Source organism: Aquila chrysaetos, chromosome 1 (assembly GCF_900496995.4).
Source record: "Aquila chrysaetos chrysaetos chromosome 1, bAquChr1.4, whole genome shotgun sequence".
In the NCBI taxonomy this organism is placed as follows: Eukaryota; Metazoa; Chordata; class Aves; order Accipitriformes; family Accipitridae; genus Aquila; species Aquila chrysaetos.
In genome coordinates this window covers 71292899-71299851 of record NC_044004.1, presented here as the reverse complement: position 1 = coordinate 71299851, position 6953 = coordinate 71292899, and positions in this window count along the sequence as shown.

Sequence of the window (6953 nt, the reverse complement as noted above, 5' to 3'; positions counted from 1 at the left end):
CTGCTCAAGCGAATTGAATTTCTGGGGAAGGAAACGTCCCTAACGTGGCACAAAGCAGCACAGGGGGCAGGAAAGTCCCAAACCATCCAGCGCTGGGCCCCCGGGGCACTCCCGTCTTGTAGAGGGCTAGCAGCCTTGGGCTGCTGCTCCACATGGCGTTTCTGCAGTTCACCTCATAAAGTAGGCCTCCTTGTGGACCCCGACCAAGCACCATGACACCGCTTCTCCCTCCCCTCACCAAGAGCCGCTCCTGACCTGCTGCCCTTGACGTTGCGGGACTTAACTGCCAAAACACGCAGGCTCTTGGAGGTCAGTTTTGCAGGACGGACGGGTGACAACCCCAGGCAGTGGGTGCGATTTGTGAGCCCTTACCCAGGGGACGCGAGGACGGTGCTCTATCACCGCGTGCCTCAGTGTACCGCAGGGACCTCACTCTCCACCACAGCTTGACAACACGCAGGATTCACCTTAAAGGAAAGTCAGAGTGTTCTAGGTCTGCCAGCCGGCTGTCTTGGGAGCGCAGGAGGTATCATCTCCTTCATCCTACCAGAGATGACCCAGACAGCCTGGGGCTGGAGCACATGCTCTGTGAGGTGAGACTGAGGGAAGAGGGCTTGTCCTCTCAGCCTGGAGAGGAGATGGCTTCAGGGAGATCCAGCAGCAGCCCACCACCACTTACAGCAGCACTACCCAGAGGTGGTAGGAGGTGGTGGGAAGACAAGAGGCAGCGGGCATTACTGAAAAGAAGAGAGGTCCAGACATGATGTAAGGAGAAACTTGCTCCCCGTGAGGACAGCCGAGCAGTGTAGCAGGCTGCCCAGAGCGGTTGTGTAGTCTCCATCCTTGGAGGTCTTTAAAGACTGACCAGCTAAAGCCCCGAGCAGCCTGATCTGACCTCAAAGCTGACCCTGCTGTGAGCAGCAGGCTGGAGTAGAGACCTCCCAGGGTCCCTTCCCACCTGAAGGACTCTGAGTCTATGCCAATTCAGCCACGTGCTGCCAGGCAGTGCTGCTGAAGTCCGGGACAGCATCATACCAGGAAAACAGGACAGCTACAGCTTAGCGAAACCAAATAATTAGATATGTCTGCAGAAAGAGCGTTTGGAAATCTTTAAACAGGAGAATAATGAGGTTAGTATTTGACCTAATTGACATGAGAACTTATAAAATATTAATCTCGAGAGCTTTGGAGAGGATTTGAGACGTACAGAAAGCTTGAGCAGAACAGAAGGGCTTGTTTCTGTATCACAGGTAGTTAATTTAACTAAAGGACAGTCAGTTTTGCTGTTTAGGAGGGCGGATTTGTGGTTTAAAGCCCATATACTTAAAACAATTCTGATCTTAACCCACCAAAAAGGAAACTGAGGCATGAGAACAAAAAGGAAACTGAGGCATGAGAACAAGGCATAGTCATTGTTTTCCTCAGATCTGCAGGTTTACTGTGCTCAAGCACAGTAATATTGTGCTTGAGCACAATAGGAACCCCTATACAATGTATCTGCTTTGTTTCACTAACTGTGAGTCTCTGAAGAGATTAATTGATGCTCAGCGCATACATAGTGTTGGAACTATCAAAGCTAAGGTGCTTGAGTTATTAACATATCTGGTGAGCAGAAAGGAGACGAGGCTATGGGCTGGGCGCTGGAACACGCGGTAGGTACCCCTTTCACTAAGAGATAACGAGTGTTCAGGAAGTACAACAGAAAGCAAGGAAATGGGCGCTGTTGTGACCTACACACACAAATAAGAAAGCGCAGATCAACAGGACCCTTAAACATGGTTGTGTGGTGGGTGCTCATCTGCAGAAGCTTATCAGGATGTGGGACAGCAGCATTCATACTAAAAGCATAGCTTCTTCCCCTACCTTTTGCCCAAAATCACACGTAAAAATGCTAAGGTTACAAGTTTTTCAAATATAAGAAATACCCCTCCAACGGCAATGTGCCCTGCTCTATGTAGAAGCTGTTCTCCTGCCTTTAACTGCGTAACCACATACTCTTTTCCCAGGGGCCCCACGCCATGCTGTATGATTACAGTGCTGCCTTTTGCCCTCTTCCTTCCACATACCGCCTCAGGCCTTGCTTATTCTATTTACTATCCTCCACTGCACACAACAGTAACACTTATGAGAGCTTCTGCTCTTCTCCCTCCGTGGTACCCAGCTTCCTCACGCATTAATTATTTTTGCAGCACAGCAATGGCACTAGGCATGTTATCATTTCTACAGTAGGAGAACTAAGAGACTTGGGCTGAAACTATTGAAGTGTCTGGTAAATATCAAGTACCAGATCATTGTCAAGAGCTCTTAGCATTACAAGGCATTTCGCATGTTCAAAGCATAATTTCCATTAACTTCAAATACAGCTGTAAGAACAGCATAGCAACGCTAAATGAATATGATGGTAAACACACTATTCTAGCATTTCATGGTGGATATTAAGAAGTGGGGAAAAATTTAACATCAGACTAGAAAAAACTTGACTTGCACCCATTACCCACAGTCAGGCTGCTGCATGAGAGCTCAGCCATCTGCTGAGCTATTCCCAAGTGTCCCTTATGGAGCAGAAAACAAGTGGCGATCAGCTGCAAACAGTTTGGTTCAGCCAATGTGCCCACCACTGGAGCAATCCCACACAAACGCGTAGTAGGCTGCGGTGTTTAGGGGTCTCATCAGTTTAGACTTCTTCAGTTGTTTTGGCAGACTGCAGAGGCACATCTAGGCTGATGTTCATCTTAACTGTCTAAACAGACAAGCAGACATGTTGGGACCCACAGTATGTCTTCACATTATTAAGCATTGTTCAAGTTTGTTCCAGCTGCTGGGAACTGGCTGCCTCTTTTATTTTCTCCTAAGCAGGGGCCTGGTGCTGCCTTGCCCTCCTTATATGTTAACTCTGCATCCAACAGCCTAATCTTATTATTGTTTATGCAATCCCTGCCTTACCTATTATTTAATGCCAACCGCTGGGAGGAAATAAAAGCCTAAATCTTGCTGCACTACTCTGACTGTGGTAAGGATCCTTTGGAAACAAGCATGTGCTCACGTAACGAAAGAGAACAGCAAAACACACAGCATAATGTGGTGAGGTTGGACATGCAATCTCTGTTCCTTTACCTCCTTTGCATTTCAGTTTGCAAGAGCAGTAACATTCTCTTTTAGCATAAGTTCATAAGAATCCTAATGAAAACAGCAAAAAGTATCACAGTGACTCCTAGCTATGCTCCTAAGGTCACGGAATTAATGTAGGAGCTGGTAGCATGAGGACATTGTCACCCGTGGGGAGGAGATGGTGGGGTGAGGAGTGACTGTTTTGCAAAGGGGCCTCGGAGCTGCTTGCTGAGAGCAACAAGAGGAATCCAGAGATTTGGTCTCTCTGAGGAGATTTTGGAAGGAAGTGGGTTTTGTTGATTTAAAATCTCTGCTCATCCCCTATGGTCTGCCTTCCTGCCCCTTCCTTACAGTTTTCCCCCTCTTTCTCTCCTTCTGGTTCTTTTCCCTTCCCTCAGTACTGAGCCCTGCCAGCTCTCACCCAGCCTGCCTGCGTGCCCTGCTCAGTTGCCCTTTCTGCCTCCTGCAACCTAAGCAGAGCTCAGGTACAGCCTGCCACCACTTAACAAATGGGTTTTGTCATCTCTAAGTAGGACAAGCTTTATTAAGACAGAAAAGGGAATGACCGCTTCCTAAAACTACTTGAAATGCTAAAATAAGAAATAACCCTTTCAACACTCCAGGGTGTTGCTTATTTAATCTGCAATGCTACATGTTTACAAGATACTCTGTTTTTTGAAGGACAGTACTTGAAGGCTTAAATCGAGGCACACTGGGTTGTTCTTTGGTGATTCCTGAACTGTGAACAGTGTTCCTTCAGACATTTGTAACACAGAAACAGCTCCTCTAACCCATGAAAACTTTTGCCTCTCTATAACAAAGCAGCGATATAATTTATTAACCCAATCTACATTCAAAACGCTCTCATTTTATTCTTACTGCTGAAGTTGGTTGTCATTGCTCCTTTGTCAGATGAGACAGAGCAGCTGTGGTTGATATTTCTGGCCAGGGCTGTAACAGCCTGGGTATCTGCTGAGGGCTCTAGCATTATGAATCTGCTGAAGTTGCAATGTCAGCACACATAGAGGCAGCCATTTGTGTCCAGTTTTTGTAGGAGGCTCCCAAATTCGGGGCTGCTGTGGATGGTCAGGCCCTTGGGGCTGTCTGGATGTGAACACCTTGGGAGGGTGGGTTTTACTGGATGGCTGGACAGAAGTTTTCTCCAGTCTCTCTTCAGTGGGAGGGTCAGAGCTACCCCAAATAAGGCCACAAAACCTGGGCTTTTAAAGTGCCAGAGCTTGGATAGGTCAGGAATTATCTTATCAAACCCAGGGAGATCTAGGGGTCCCACTGGGATGAAAGTACACCTGATTTTTTTGTCTAGCCCAAGCCAGGCCTTGCTGATGTGGGGAAGACTGGCTGGTTCAAACTGCAAGCTGTGGTCTCTGCCCATGGGACACTGAGAAGCTGGGCAGCAAAAAGCATATGTACAGCCTGGTGTCGTGTCCAGCCTCACCGTCAAGTCACAGGGGACTTGCAGGTGGAGTTCTTTCCATTTGTACTCCCCAAGACTTCCCTTTTGCATTTAAGGAGGGAAAAGAATCACTGAGCCTAAGGAAAAATAGATTAGCTCTGCAGCCTAGCAATACTGAGACACACTCTGATATGGAAGAGATGAGTTTGTCCAAGTTGTTTATCCTGAATGAATATTGAATTATTTCCTTGGGAATGTTTCACTTGATAGGAGAGACTCACAAAGCATCATCCTGAATACCCAATTTTCAAGACACTTCTTTACACATAGGTTAATGGAGGTTGGGCTGTTTATTCATGAAACCTGGGACTCTCTGGGGAAAATTTACAACTCTTGCCTCCCCCATGCCTTACTGGCTACTTTAGGTAGTTTACCAGGTTCAGTCAATGCCATTTTGCAGGTGCGAATTGCATGAGCAGCCAGAGCTCACTAACTTGAGGAATTTATGTGGGTGATTGCCTGTCAATAGGTTGTATTGCTTCCCATTGATGGAGAAATCCAGAGAATGGATTCTACGGGAAGAAATATATATACATTCTGAAATTATTTCATCATAGTAACATAGCATGTACAAGCTATGCTTGAGGCTTGGACTATATAGATGAATATACTGCAGGGTAAAGAGTCTATGCCTCATACTGCTTATAGAGCCGAATGCCGTTCTTCCTAGCTGCTCATCAGTATGGACAGAAGACTTGCCTCTGCAATTGAGTGCTCTACAAAAGATTACTGTGTTTAAGTGACATTCCTGAGCAGATGGCCTACGGTTCCTAGTACCAACAATATGCATCTTTTCTCTATGGTTTCTTGCTGCATGCACCAAATACTAAATTCATCCTAGGTGGTTACTGAGGGTGTCAGAATTTTTCTCTTCTGTATTTCAGTTCTCTCTTTCCTTGGAGATAGTGGAGGAACAAGGCAGATAAATCTCACAGTACTCAAAAACCTGAGTTAGTCTTGAGATTCTTCTTTCCTTGAGTTTCTTTCCAACAAAAAGTGCCTACATCTTGCTATATCCCAGTCATTTGCCTGCCTGTAACGAACCTCTAAACTTGGTATTGGAAACACAGAGATGCGTTCACATTAAGTGATGGAGTAAACGGTGAGGAAAGTTTAGAGTGTAAAGCTGAGTTTGAACTTTTAGTCCAAAAATTCTCATTATGGGTCATCAGTAGAGGAATTCTTGTGTAACAGATAAGGTTTCCTTGGTGTGTGCATTTCTTACTGTCCCCTTCCCTAACATTTGAAATTACATCTCATGCCTAAGATTGGAGAATTTTTATCATATTTCCCAGCCTTTCGAATATACACATTGTCTAGAAACTATTCTGTTTTCTGAATCAAATTCCATCCTAATCAAGTGGCTGAAGAGGCTCTGCATCCGCCAGATGATGTACACAAACCACAGGATGTTGTCAGTAATGACATTCAAGCTATACTCTGTTCTCTTGTTTAGTCTGGGAAACTTGTAGTACTCTTTCACAGGCCACAAGAGTTTAGACTAGACTAGACTAGATGGAAGCAAACCAAGGAACAGGGTAGATGGAAGCACAGGAAGAAGCTACACACACAGACTGGGGAAACCTGGTGGAGACTTCTCTCCCAAAGACAAGGAAGCTATGTGTCTTTCTCTCTCCACAGCATCACTTTACTAAGTTCACCAATCAGTTTATGCATCTAATTTACATTGCAGCAGATTGTCCCATGTCTAGACTTTTGATAGAGGCAAAGCAAAAGGCAATGGGGGAGCACATACACCTGAAATTTTGATAACAAGCTTGTTTGAATCCAGTTTCCTCATCAGTCAAATAATTAGTGGCTGGCTCCACATAGTGGTTTCTCATGTAATTCCACTGAGTAGGGGTTTGGTATTTGGTATTTTCTCTCCCCAAATAGCACTGCATTAGTTTTTCAGTGAGGTGCCATTTGCAAGCCTGATCAGTGTCGCAGCCTTTGCCTTTGCAAGCCTCTGAATAGTAGAACAGTGAAAGCTGGCTGGAGTCCTTCTGGCCACTGCCAGTCCCATTTATGGCTGAAGAGATTAGGGATTAGAAAGATGGTTGTGTTCTCGTGCACATCACTGAGTGTGATATCAGGTGTCTGCAGAGATAGGGACAGCATATCAGTGGCTGAGTTTGTCCTCTATTACCTTAAGGGTGCACTGAGATTTCCGTAAAAAAAATAGCAGAGAGCTAAATGTATGGAAATATTATGCCAACCCAAGCCAGTGTGTGGCACTTAAGAAATAACACATGCACATCCCACAACCTTGGCTTAGAGGTCTTATGACAGACAAGTTTTTGACACATGGTTATGGAAAAGTTCTCTGCCAGTCAGAACTCTTACTTGATTTCCCCCTCTGGAGCCTTCT